Source organism: Desmodus rotundus, chromosome 3 (genome assembly GCF_022682495.2).
Source record: "Desmodus rotundus isolate HL8 chromosome 3, HLdesRot8A.1, whole genome shotgun sequence".
Taxonomy (NCBI): domain Eukaryota; kingdom Metazoa; phylum Chordata; class Mammalia; order Chiroptera; family Phyllostomidae; genus Desmodus; species Desmodus rotundus.
Genome location: NC_071389.1, coordinates 62,870,254 through 62,883,696, shown reverse-complemented (window position 1 = coordinate 62,883,696; position 13,443 = coordinate 62,870,254). Strand labels below are relative to the sequence as shown.

The window sequence follows — 13,443 nt, the reverse complement described above, 5'->3', positions numbered from 1 at the left end:
TCTGCGTGGTACATTAAACCTGTTGGAAATGTAAGGAGAGTATTTATGTATCTGCTTAACTTGGGAATTTGACTCTAGATTGAAATATTTGCATAAATATAATACATTACTAAAATATTTAGATGAACTTCCTTATCTGACTCATTCTGAAGATTTAGTTGTTAAATCACCATGGGGATTATGATGAACGCATCTGTTACAGTTTCTAAAACAATTTAGGTGTCAAGTACTCATTGAATCGAGTAGCTATTTTTACTGTGTAGACATTGCCCTCATTGCAGTGGCCCCTCAACTTCCTCTTCCTCCTCAATCTGTTTATGGAAAAGCCCTCTAGGGAAGAATGAAGAATTGAAATGAAAAGCACCGAGAAAGAGCAGATGATCAGAGGGGAGAGGGGAGGGGATAATGGGGGAAAAGGGTGAAGGCTTTCCAGGAGATGCAGATCCTGGCCCATGGGATCTGTGTGTTGTGGCTGCAATGGACAAATTCACACAGACTACACAGTCCTGTGCAGGAAAAGGGACAGCTCGGCCACTACTCAAGAGGAGAGCACACAGACCCTTGCCTTGACAGGCTTCTATTGCTTTTCTGGGCACATTACATTGAGAATGGTCCTCATTGACTATGCACAGGTTCACTTTGGGTGGTTACCTTTTACAGAAAACAAAGGAGAGAATGTTGCTAATTACATCAAAGAAGAAGGATATTTGCAAATGTAAAGGGAAAAGTGGTTGAACTGGCTACACTCCATACTTGGGAGGTTTAGCACAGATTTTAGGAAGTTACTTTAAAGATATGCAGTAAGCACTTGCTGCCCAATCCAGGGTGGGGGAGTCTTTGCAAAAGCAAGCCTCATAGTGTCCTAGGTACAATGCAGGCCTGATTCCCCACAGGAGAACCTGTCCATGGGCATGGGTCCTGTGTGCGGGACCTCGATCCCCACTGGCTTTTCCGAGTAGGGGCTGGGCTACATTTCCCACGTGTGGAATGGTTTCCTGTATACCGGAACAATTATAAAGGACATATGGACAATAACAAGGGAGGGTGGAAATGGGGGAGGGAGGTGGGGAGAGCTAGGGTGGGGAGAAAAGGCAGAAAACTGTACTTGAACAACAATAAAAAAAAAAAGAGCAGATAAAAAGGGCCTGTTTAAAAATCAAAACCAAATAAAACAAAAAGAATAAAGGAAATGGAGTGGGAGTGGCAGTGCATTATTCAGTTTCTAGTCTTCCTTTAGATACAAGCAATAGCAGCCCAGTGTTCAGGGACAGCTACTGATCAGGGGGAAAATGGCTTTTCTGGTTACCTTTTGTGATGACTATTTGAGTATTCCAGTTTTCGAATACCATTGGATGTTTTAAGTCCTTGTGTAATTTGGAAAAACATGCTGCAATTAAAAATTCTCTTTTGGATTGAACAAAATCTGCCGATGTTTCGTACTTGAAACAGTTGTACACATAGCATAGTGAGCTGGCTCTGGAATGAGATGAATCTAAACCTGACCCTTGCCTTGGTCACTTCACAGTCATGTGATTCTTGGTAAGAGTCGTGTTGCTGTTTTTAGGCCTAGATTTTCTTCTGTAATATTGGGATAATAACGGGTGTTTAAATGAGATAATCAATGGAAAGCACTTCACACAAGACTCCTGGCACCTGATAAACACTCACTAAATATCCATTATTATTAAGCATTATGTATTATGAATACAAAGCTCATTGTAAATTTTTGCTTGTTATATCCTACACTTTCATCGTTTTTTTTGTGTGTTTGCAACTTTAAATATAGTCTTCCAGTGTTCAACTAAGGAATGATGGATCGCTGAGCCTGCCCAGAAAAGACTAGAGGAGGAACTGAAACTATAAATTCTTTGAATGCTCTTTGATTATCTCTATCTATTGACAGTATCCTCTTCTTGCCAGTCTAGTTTAGGTGTGGCCCACCCATAAAAGTCTTCTAAAATTTCCGTGCTAGAATTAATCTTTCTTTTGAATTCTTTTGAACCACTTATTACATACTACTTGAAAGGAGTGCATACTGATTGCACTTGTAATAAGTGCAACTCCCCTGCTAGATGGTAAACATCTTGGAGGAAGAGATTATTTTTTCTGAGTTTAAATTTTTTGACCTCAGTTTCCTCATATGTAGACAGTAATACCTAGTAGAGAGGAATGTTATGAAGGTTAAACAAATTAACGTATGAAAATACTGTAAGTGCCTGATACAATGTAGGCTCACGTGATATTTACTCCTTGCTTTTCCTTATACATTTTAATTCAAATAAAAAAATAGATGAGTGTTTCTATGTGCCAGCTTCTGCACTTTAAAGAATGGACATGAGTAAAATACAACCACTGCCTCCCAAGATCTTGAAGACTCATTGCATGAATTAGATTTGAATTAAAAAAAAAAGAGAGAAGTACAAGGTAAAGAAAAGTTCTAAAAGGGAGTTACAAATACAATGCTAGGGAGCCCAAAGTTGGGGAATAGATCCAATATGATGGAGGGGCCCAGAAAAGGTTTAGAGGAAGACCATTCTTCAGGAAACTGAGGCATGAAATTGATTACTTTGTAGTCTATCACACTTTGAGTATTTGAACTTAAGTCATCCAGTTTCAGAGTCTATATTTTAAAGTATATGCAATGTACACTATTGCTTAAAAGGTAATCAGTGTCAACCCTGAAAATTATTGCGAAAGTAGTTTATTTTAGTATCTATTTTAGACTAGGAGTTGGCAGAAGATCCATGAGATTGTGGATTGCTATGATAAATTTGTATGAATCAATGTAATTTCTAATTCTTGTTTCAAATTTAAGTTGAATAATGAAATTTTCTTTTTTTAAATAATTGTTTATTGTTATTCTATTACAGTTGTCCCAACTTTTCCCCCTTTGCCCTCCTCCACCCATCTCACCCCTCTTCCACAGTCAATTCCCACACTGTTGTCCATGACCAGAGGTCATTCATACATGTTCTTTGTATAGTCCCTTCCCCTTCTTTCTACTATTACCCCTCTCCATCCTCCCCTCTAGGTCAAATGGACTTAATTGACATATACAGAACCTTTCACCCCAAAATAGCAAAATATACACATTCTTTTCAAAAGCACCTGGAACATTTTCAAAGATAGACCACATGACAGGACATGAAACAAACCTCAACAGATTCAAGAAAATTGAAATCATATCAATTATGTGCTCAGATCACAATGGATTGAAACTAGAAACCAACCTCAAGGAAAAAACTCAAAAACATTCAATTATATGGAGACTGAATAACATGTTATTAAGTAATGAATAGGTCAACAATGCGATCAAGGAAGAAGTCCAAAAGTGTCTGGAAACAAATGAAAGTGACCCCAAACCTATGGGACACAGAGAAGGCAGTCCTGAGAGGGAAGTTCACAGTGATACAGGCCTACCTAAAAAAGATAGAAAAATATCAAATAAACAACCTAACTCTATACCTAAAAGAACTAGAGGAACAACAACAAACAAAGCCCAGAGCAAGTAGAAGGAAGGAAATAACCAAGATCAGGGCAGAATTAAATGGCATAGAGACCAAAAGAACAATTCAAAGGATCAATAAATCCAGGAGCTTGTTCTTTGAAAAGACAAACAAATTGACAACTTTTAACCAGACTCACCAAAAGAGAGAGAGAGAGAGAGAGAGAGGACCCAAATAAATAAAATCAGAAATGAAAGAGAACTTACAACCGATGCCACAGAAATACGAAGGGTGTTAAGAAATTACTATGAAATTACAGAAATACAAAGGATTGTAAGAAATTATGGTTCTTTTGGCTGTTTTGCCATGAAAAATTAGTTTAGTACCATACAGGTCTTTCAGAATTTAATTATTTATTTTTGATAATTATAAGGACAGAAAACCTTTCAATAAATCATTCTTAAGTTGCATCTGAAATTGAAGGGGACAACAGGAGTACAAATGATAGGCATATCATTCCAAAATCTTAATCTCTAACCGACTTTCTTTAAATGATATTTACTAAAAGTGATTTTGTTATGCTTTTCCTCCTGCTTCTTCCTCCCAAAAGACTGGAAGTGCATGAGTGATGAGATAATAGCAAATCAGTTTCTATATAGTTACAATGCCTTTCATAGAGTTACATAAAATCAATTAAAAGCAAATGTCATTCTTTGTAATGTGAGATACAAAGGGGGAAATGCTAAGAACTCACCTATGGATATGGTGCACTGATTCAGAGACTTATGAATAATTACAACCCCCCACACCCAGTGATGCTCCAGTGCAATCATTCTTAGATGTCATAATACCTATAGCGATTATGATGGAATGAACCAATTGTTACATAGTCTTGAAATGCAAGGATACAGTAAACTGGTAGGTTAATTTCCATGTAGGTACTCTCTCAGAATTTTATTAGCTTTTCTTCTTTCTTTGCTTCTTTATGCCATCAATTTCAGAGTGTCCTTCTGTATTCATGCTCTGAATTTGTGAATATTGTCCTCATTATTCTACTTTATTAATCTGTTCATTTATTTATTCATTTATTCAAGAAAATTAGTGACTGGATACTTGTGATTTATCAGGTACTCTGCTAGGCAAGGGTATGTATAATATTAGGTTTGGATCACTCCCTTTTTCAAATTGCTTCTGATCTACCTGGAATCCCAGACACTAGTAATTATTATATTTTTAAATATATTTTATTGATTATACTATTACAGTTTTCCCATTCCCCCCTTTATTCCCCTCTGCCTTGCACACCCTACCCCCATTCACATTCCATCCCCTCCCACCTTTAGTTCAAGTCCATGGGTTGTACATATAAGTTCTTTGGCTTCTACATTTCCTATACTATTCTTACCCTCTCTCTCTCTATTTTCTACCTACCATTTATGCTACTTATTCCCTGTACGTTTTTCCCCATTTCCCCCCTCCCCTTCCCCAGTGATAACCCTCCATGTGATCTCCATTTCTGTGATTCTGTTCCTGTTCTAGTTGTTTACTTAGTTTGTTTTTAGGTTCAGGTGTTGATAGTTGTGAGTTTGTTGTCATTTTACTGTTATATTTTTGATAATCTTTTTTTCAGCTGAGTCCCTTTAACATTTCATATAATAAGGGCTTGGTGATGATGAACTCCTTTAACTTGACCTTGTCTGGGAATTACTTTATCTGCCCTTCCATTCTAAATGAAAGCTTTGCTGGAGAGAGTAATCTTGGATGTAGGTTCTTGCCTTTCATGACTTCGAATGCTTCTTTCCAGCTCTTTCTTGCCTGCAAGGTTTCTTTTGAGAAATCAGCTGACGGAGAACCAAGATGGCGGCGTAGGTGGACACGCTGCGCCTCCTCGCACGACCGGAACTGACGGAGAGTCGAACAGCAAGGGGGACCAACGCCAAGAAAATAGAAAATAGCCATTCATCCAGACTGGTAGGAGGGGCGGAGACGGGCACCGGGGTGGAGAGGACTCGAGTGGCTGTGGCGGGACTGAGACTGGCGGAGTGTGGGACAAATGGCGCAGGCAGTCCGAGCACTAGCAGACCCTGCGGCCCCACATCTGCGCAGATAAACCCAGAGGGCCGGACTCAGAGTGGCGGAGAGTGGGGCAGGCAGAGCAGCGGGTAGCACCCCGCAGCACCAAATTTGCCCACAGATAAACCTGACGAACGGCGGGGAGCAGACCGCGTAATCCAGGGCTCCAGCTCCAGGAAATAAAGCCTCAAACCTCTGATTGAAAGCGACCCTGGGGGTTGGGGCGGCAGCAGGAGAGACTCCCAGCCTCACAGGAGAGGTTGTTGGAGAGACCCACAGGGGCCTGGAGTGTGCACGGGCCCACTTACTCAGGAACCAGCACCGGGGTGGCCCAGTTTGATTGTGGGTAGCGGAGTGAAGGATTGAGATCCGGAGGAGAGTGAGGCGGGCGCCATTGCTCCCACTCGGCCCCTCCCCCTCGTACAGCGCCACAGCTCAGCGACCAGCGTTACCCCACCCTGGTGAACACCTACGGCTCCGCCCCTTAAAGTAACAGACGCGCCAAGACAAAAAAAAAAATGGCCCAAATGACAGAACACTTCAAAGCTCCAGAAAAAATACAACTAAGCGAGGAAGAGATAGCCAACCTATCGGATGCACAGTTCAAAGCACTGGTTATCAATATGCTCACAGACTTGGTTGAATCTATTCGAAAAACAGATGAAAAAATGAAGCCTATGCTAGGAGAAACAAAGGAAAATGTACAGGGAACCAATAGTGATGAGAAGGAAACTGGGACTCAAATCAATGGTGTGGACCAGAAGGAAGAAACAAACATCCAAACAGAAAAGAATGAAGAAACAAGAACTTGGAAAAATGAGGAGAGGCTTAGGAACCTTCCGGACGCCTTGAAACGTTCCCACATCCGAATTATAGGGGTACCAGAAGGAGAAGAGGAAGAACAAAAAATTGAAAACTTATTTGAACAAATAATGAAGGAGAACTTCCCTAATCTGGCAAAGGAAATAGACTTCCGGGAAGTCCAGGAAGCTCAGAGTCTCCCAAAGAAGCTGGACCCAAGGAGGAACACACCAAGGCACATCATAATTACATTACCCAAGATTAAACACAAGGACCTACATCCAAGATTACTGTATCCAGCAAAGCTATCACTTAGAATGGAAGGGAAGATAAAGTGCTTCTCAGATAAGGTCAAGTTAAAGAAGCTCATCATCACCAAGCCCTTATTATATGAAATGTTAAAGGGAGTTACCTAAGAAAAAGAAGATCAAAAATTGGAACAGTAAAAATGACAGCAAACTCACAGTTATTAATGGCCACACATAAAACAAAAACGAGAGCAAACTAGGCAAACAACTAGAACATGAGGGTTGTCATTAAGGGAGTGGGAGGGGGAGAGAGGGGGAAAGGTACAGAGAATAAGTAGCATAGATGATAGGTGGAAAATAGACAGGGGGAGGGTAAAAATAGTGTAGGAAATGTAGAAGCCAAAGAACTTATAAGTATGACCTATGGACATGAACTATAGGGGGGGAATGTGGGAGGGAGGGGGGTGGGCAGGATGGAGTGGAGTGGGGCGGGAAATAGGACAACTGTAATAGCATAATCAATAAATATATTAAAAAAAAAATACTATTAGAAATCAGCTGACAGTCTTATGGGAACTGTTTTGTAGGTAGCTGTTTCTTTTTCTCTTGCTGCTTTTAAGATTCTCTGCTTATCTTTAATCTTGGGTAATGTAATTATGGTGTCTTGGTGTGTGCTTCCTTGGGTCCAACTTCTTTGGGACTCTCTGAGCTTCCTGGACTTCCTGGAAGTCTATTTCCTTTGCCAGATCAGGGAAGTTCTCCTTCATTATTTGTCCAAATAAGTTTTCAATTTCTTGGTCTTCCTCTTCTTCTCCTTATGGTACCCCTATAATTCATGTGTTGGAATGTTTCAAGATGTCCTGCAGGTTCCTAAGCCTGTCCTCATTTTTTTGAATTCTTGTTTCTTCATTCTTTTCTGGTTGGATGTTTGTTTCTTCCTTCTGGTCTACGCCGTTGATTTGAGTTCCAGTTTCCTTCCCATCACTATTGGTTCCCTGTACATTTTCCTTTGTCTCTCTTAGCATAGCCTTCATTTTTTCATCTAATTTGCAACCAAATTCAACCAATTCTGTGAGCTTCCAGATTACCAGTGTTTTGAACTGTGCATCTGATAGGTTGGCTATCTCTTCATTGCTTAGTTGTATTTTTTCTGGAGCTTTGATCTGTTCTTTCATTTGGGCCATTTTTTTTTTTTTGTCTCAGCGCACCTGTTACATAAAGGGGCGGAGCCTTAGGTGTTCACCAGAGCGGGGTAACTGCTGGTTGCTGTGCTGTGACGCTGTATGTGGGGGAGGGGCGGAGAGGGAGCAATGGCACTTGTTCCACACTCTGCTGGATTTCAGTCACTCCCTCTGCTACTCACAATCAAATTGGGCCCTTCTGGTGCTGCTTCCCGAGTGGGTGGGTTTGTGTACATTCTAGGCCCCTGTGGGTCTCCCCAAGGACCTCTCCAGTGAGGCTGAGAGTTTCTCCTGCTGCTGCCTCAACCCCTGCAGGTGTTTTCAATCAGTAGTTTGAGGCTTTATTTCCCCACACTGGAACTCGGTGTTGCCCAGTCTGTCACCTGGTCCACCAACTGCTGCCTTGCTGCCAGCTGCAGCTTTGCCCACCCTGCTCCACAATCTGCCTCCTCACTGGGTCCGCCAGCTACTGCCTTGCCATGAGTCCTTTCTGCCCAGCTGCCCATCTCCGCCCCTCCTACCAGTCTGGATGAATGTTTCTTCTTTATCTCGTTGGTAGTCGTACTTCCATACAGTTCGATTTTCTGTCAGTCCTTGTTATTTTTTGTTTTTAAATTGTTCTTGTCCTTCTTTTGGAAGAGGCACAGTGTGTCTACCTATGCCTCCATCTTGGCTGGAAGTTCCCTCTCTGGCTACTTTCAAGATTAAGAATCTTTTCTTAATGTGATTGACCTTTCAATTTTTCTTCTTTGTACTTTGGAGGTTGACTTGTTGGTATTTTTATTTCTCCCTCCCTTGTTTTTATTGAATCTGAAAATATCAGATTTCTATTTGTCATAAACTTTTAATGTCTTCAATTCTTTTTGATTAAGCTATCTTGATTTATATGTAATCAAAATTCAAAGGATTGAAATGTTGATATTGAGTATTTAAATACTTGAATGTGATGAATTTCTTCATTTAGTTTAATCTCTTAAAATGTTCTTTTGTAATATTTTATAGTTTCCCGCATTTTTGGTTAGTTATTTTATTTTATTTTTTAAATCTTTATTATTTTCCATTACCATGTAGTCCCCTTATACCCCCCGCCCCCAGCAATCACCACGTTGTTTAGGTATTTTGTAGTTTTATTTCTATTGTGAATGAATATTTAAAAAATTACTATTTCTTTTTTTAAAATTATTTTATTGTTGTTCAATTACAGTTGTCTGCATTTTCTCCCCACTCCTCCCTCCCACCCCAGCCAAACCCTCCTCCCTCCCTTGGTTCCACACTCCCCCTTGGTTTTGTCCATGTGTCCTTTATAGTAGTTCCTGAAACCCTTCTCCCCACTGTCCCTCCCCTGACCCCTCTGGCTATTGTTAGATTGTTCTTAATTTCAGTGTCTTTGGTTATATTTTGTTTGGTTTTTTCTTCTGTTGATTATGTTCCAGTTAAAGGTGAGATCATATGGTATTTGTCCCTTCCCACCTGGCTTATTTCACTTTCTGATTTATTTGCTAATAAATAGAAACATTATTGAATTTCATACATTGAATTTCATATTTGCATTGTTTTGTTTACATCTTTCAGGATTTTCTATGAAGATGATTACGGTTTTCAAATAATGACAGTTTTGTCACTTTATATCACTCATACTTATTCATTATCTTGTGTCTTTGCACTGGTTAGGGACTCCAACGTGATATTGGTTATTAACAATGCTAGCAGGTATCTTGGTGCATTCCTGACTTTAATGGAAATGTTTCTAATGTTTCCTATAAAATATGATGCTTGGTACAGAATTGTCTAGGTGCTCCTGAAAGTTCTGGTCAAATCCCAGTTCCTCACATGTTTTTTTTTTTTTTTTTTTTAAATTCATGAATAGGTACTTGAATTATCAAGTGACTTTTCTGCATCTGTTGGGATACTCATTTTCCTCCTTTAATTTATTGACAGAGTGAATTGCATTTATAGGGTTTCTTTTTTATTAGGTTTAGGTTTTTATTATTAGTTTGTTCATTTCCCTTGAAACTCAGGTGTAGAATTCTATTAATAATTTTCCTCAATTGATGGTGCACTACCATCATTGGTCTGTGGCTCCTCTATTGTATCATTTTAATTCTTATTACCCACAACCCCGTTCCATTTCTCCTGCCCTCAAAGGCTCTTACTTTAATATGTTTGTTATGTATCTTGGTGAAATAAAGTGTTATTTTTTGTGTGTCTATGTATTAATTTGTGTAAATGTTGTTGTCTTACAGATCTTACTTTGTTTCAACCTTTTCCATTCAACCCTATATGTTTAAGACCTAGTTTATTGCTCTATATGTATCTACTGTATTGTTTCTTTTTTTTGGTACAAAACATTTATTTTTTTATAATTTTTAAAATTCTTGTTCAAGTATAGTTGTCTCCATTTCCCCCCTACCATGTCTCCCCACCCCACATACCCGCCTCCCACCCTCGGACGTACCCCCTTTGGCTTTGGCTATGTGTCCTTTATACATGTTCTTTGATGGCCCTTATTGTTTCTAAGTGTAGTATAGTATTTCAGACGGACACCCATTCATTTACTCACCTATTTCTGTAGCTTTGGAGATCTAAAGTACATTTAAGCTTTCTGCAACTAAAAAATAACACTGTGATGAATATCTTCTTGTAAGTTGCTTTTTGATTTGTGCACTGGTTTCCCTGATGTTTATCCCCAGGTGTGTAATTGTTGGGGTATGGGATAATACATATATTGAATTAATTATGTACCATCAAATTATTTTCCATAATACTGCTTCAGTTATACTTCTGCCAGTCCAGGATAGAAATAATATTTCTCTATTTTCTTATCTACAATTGGTATTATCTGATATTTAATTTTTATTAATCTGATTGATGTTCAGATGTATCTCAATATTCTTGCAATTGTCATTTCTCTGATTCTGGTGCACATCTTTGATTTCTACACTTACTTGCCAGTGGGCTTCTCTTTAAATGATCTGTCCACTTATATCCTTTGCCTATTTTTCTATTGAGGTTTCCTGTCTTTTTCTTATTCATTTGCAGCTGTTCTTCATACATGCCATATGTTAATTTCTTAGCAGGTTTTAAACATTGCAAATATCTTTTCTGGTCTGTTACTGTTAATTTCACCTGTGATTTTCTATGTGAACAGAAGTTCTCAATTTTGATGTATGTAAATCCAGAGGAATTGGTGGTTCTTCTTTCAACACTTTAAATATGTCACTCTACCCTCTTCTTGCTTGTATGGTTTCTGAAATTTGCTGTAATTCTTGTCCTTATTCGTGGAGTTTTAACCTCAAGCTTAGCCACACTGAGCCTCTGGCAAGTCATCATTTATAGCTTGAGCTTCACTGGCAGACTTTTGGTCCTGGTAACCTGTGATTCTCTGTATTCGCCTGTTCCTCTAACTTGGGGCAGCAGAGTGTGGTGTGACCTTAATTCTCTGATGCACCTAAAAAGAATTGTTGATTTTCAATTATTCAGCTTTTTTCTTTGTTGTGAGGATGGGAGTGATGTCTTTGAAGCTCTTTACATATCAGACTGGCACCACTGATTTTTATAAATTGGTCTTGTATCTGGTAACTTTGTCAGAACTCTTTTTTAAAGTTTTAATTATTTGTTAATTCTATTGCATTTTCTATGTTACCTGCAAATAGTTGCAGTTTTGTTTCATTCTTTGTAATTATTGTATCTTCTATTCCTTTTTTTGCTTATTGCATAGGAATCTTACTTTCTTCAGGACTGCCAAAGTTCTATCACTCACTTCTCAGTACAGTGGCCATGTAGATGAGAATAAATTATCTTCAGACCTTTTGAGACTTTCAAAATCAGTAATAGCTTAAAAATGAATTATAGACTCTTAAGTGATTTATCTTCATAGGAATTTAGAATTTTCTTTCTCTGGTGTCTAATTTCTCATCCCTACTTGAAGATTTAATACTTCTTTTTCATTTTAAATGATAATGTTTGGACACTAAGGTTAATAATATCAAGTAAATAAAGTTTTCAAAGGTTTCATTTGTAATGAAGAATGATGGTTAAATTATTATATACTTTTACACATGTATTGGGATGGTAATATAATTTTTGTTTTTATCTATTAATGTGGTGAATTACACTGATTTTCTAATATTAAACCATCTTTGGACTTCTGGGATAAATCCAACTTGGTCAAAAAGTAGTATATTTTGGCTCTCTGCTCCTCCAGTTCAATAGACAGCCGTGTCTTCCTGCACAGTGCCAGCCTCAATCCTGAGACACGATGGTGAAGATCGGAGTGAATGGATTTGGCCATATTGGGCGCCTGGTCACCAGGGCTGCCTTTTATTCTGGCAAAGTGGTCGTTGTTGCCATCAATGTCCCTTTCATTGATCTCAGCTACATGGTCTACATGTTCCAGTATGATTCTACTCACGGCAAGTTCAAAGGCACGGTTAAGGCTGAGAATGGGAAGCTTGTCATCAATGGAAAGTCCATCTCCATCTTCCAGGAGCGAGATCCCGCCAGCATCAAATGGAGTGATGCTGGTGCTTAATATGTTGTGGAGTCCACTGGTGTCTTCACCACCATGCAGAAGACTGGGGCTCACTTGAAGGGTGGAGCCAACAGGGTCATCATCTCTGTCCCTTCTGCAGATGCCCCATGTTTGTGATGGGTATGAACCATGACAAGTATGACAACTCCATGAAGATTGTCAGCAATGTCTCCTGCACCACCAACTGCTTGGCCCCCCTGGCCAAGGTCATCCATGACAACTTTGGCATCATGGAGGGACTCATGACCACAGTCCACACCATCACTGCCACCCAGAAGACCGTGGATGGGCCCTCTGGCAAGCTGTGGTGTGACGGCCGAGGGGCTGTCCAGAACATCATCCCTGCTTCCACTGGTGCTGCCAAGGCTGTGGGCAAGGTCATCCCTGAGCTGAACGGGAAGCTCACTGGCATGGCCTTTCGTGTCCCCACCCCAACGTGTCAGTTGTGGATCTGACCTGCTGCCTGGAGAAAGCTGCCAAATACGATGACATCAAGAAGGTAGTGAAGCAGGCATCAGAGGGCCCCCTCAAGGACATCCTGGGCTATACCGAGGACCAGGTTGTCTCCTGCGACTTTAACAGTGACTCCCACTCTCCACCTTCAATGCTGGAGCTGGCATTGCCCTTAATGACCACTTTGTCAAGCTCATTGCCTGGTATGACAATGAATTTGGCTACAGCAACAGGGTGGTGGACCTTGTGGTCCACATGGCCTCCAAGGAGTAAGAGCCCCATGGACCACAATGGGAAGAGAGACCCTCAGCTGCTGGGGAGTCCTTACCCCAAACCGATCCTCCAACACACTGAGAATCTCCTAACCTCCAGTTTCCATCCTAGATTTCCTGAAGAGGGGAGGGGCTTAGGGAGCCCTGCCTTGTCATGCACTATCAATAAAGTTCACTGCACCCAGCCAAAAAAAAAAGTAGTATATTTTTATATATTCTGGATTAGATTTGCTAATGTTGTATGATTTTGTTTCTGATTTTTCCAGATATATAGGTTCCTCCTTTCAGACATTCAAAGAGTTTTTGAAATCTTTCTGCTTATAAACAAAGGATTTTCCTCTAATATAACTGTCATTCTCTGTTCCTTAGTCTTGGTTTCTCTCAGAAAAAAATCACACTATTACTATATTAATAGCTTAGTTTACATTTTATTAGATA

General features: G+C 39.7%; 1 pseudogene; it reads left to right on the top strand.

The window, feature by feature from the left end:
• The first annotated feature begins 11,990 nt into the window (after nt 1-11,990).
• LOC112323175 (glyceraldehyde-3-phosphate dehydrogenase-like) lies at nt 11,991-13,017 on the top strand (annotated as a pseudogene).
• Nucleotides 13,018-13,443: the final 426 nt, after the last annotated feature.